Source organism: Crocuta crocuta, unplaced genomic scaffold, assembly GCF_008692635.1.
Source record: "Crocuta crocuta isolate KB4526 unplaced genomic scaffold, BGI_CrCroc_1.0 scaffold139, whole genome shotgun sequence".
NCBI classification, from domain to species: Eukaryota; Metazoa; Chordata; class Mammalia; order Carnivora; family Hyaenidae; genus Crocuta; species Crocuta crocuta.
In genome coordinates, this window is record NW_027533258.1 from 10,135,358 (window position 1) to 10,136,129 (window position 772).

The following is a 772-nucleotide window of genomic DNA, read 5'->3' on the forward strand; positions in this document are numbered from 1 at the left end:
CGGGTGGCCCCCGGGGGGGGGGGGGCCACGGCTCTCCACGTGTCCGAGACGTGAGGGTCCACGTCAGGCCACACGCACGGACGTCAAGGCACGTCGGGTGCACAAACCTGACTTACGCAGGCATATACTGCCCCTCGGCCCACACATGCCCGGGGTGGTCGCCTTCCCCACGCGGGAGGCGGCGACGCTTGACGCCGCGCTGGGCACGAGTGATTGGTGGTTACGTGCAGGCCAGCGGAGCCGGGCGCTGCCTACGAGGCAGGTGTTCCCAGGTGCACAGTCCCTTCCACACCCACCTGAGCTCTGCTGCAGCCAGGGCCCTGCCCGCACCCCTGAGTCACTCAATCCACCCTGGCCTCGCCAATCCGACTCCTCCAATCTTTGCTCACAAGGCCGCGGTGCTCCGCGCGCCGGCTGCCTGCACGGCACCTCCCTTACACGCGCCGGGACTTCTCCGCCCCCCACCCCGCACCCCACTCCAGTGAAGCCTGGAGGAAGGGCTGAACTGGGCGCGAGGAGGGGCGGCGGAGGGAAAGGCCAGGACACCGCGACGCCCGGGAGCACCTGCGAGGTGAGAGGGGGAAGGCACGAGAAGGGGACTGGAGGAAGCGCGGCCGCAGAGGGGAAGGCGACGGGGAGGGGGCAAGGAGGGGAGGCCAACCGGGGACCCGAGGACGCACCCCAAGCGACGGCTGCTCTGCCAGCCCCAGCCCGGGGCGTCCCGGCTCCTCCGGACCCGTACCTGGAGAAAGCGGAAACGACGGCTGCGGAG

The 772-nt window shown here is 70.9% G+C and overlaps 1 protein-coding gene across 1 annotated transcript in view; it reads right to left on the minus strand.

Annotated features, from left to right (window-relative positions):
* Window positions 1-755, minus strand: part of TNK1 (tyrosine kinase non receptor 1) — a 6,233-nt gene extending 5,478 nt beyond the window's left edge. The window contains 1 exon segment of the mRNA XM_077746660.1: window positions 681-755. The gene's annotated coding sequence lies outside the window, so the exon portion shown is untranslated.
* Window positions 756-772: the final 17 nt, after the last annotated feature.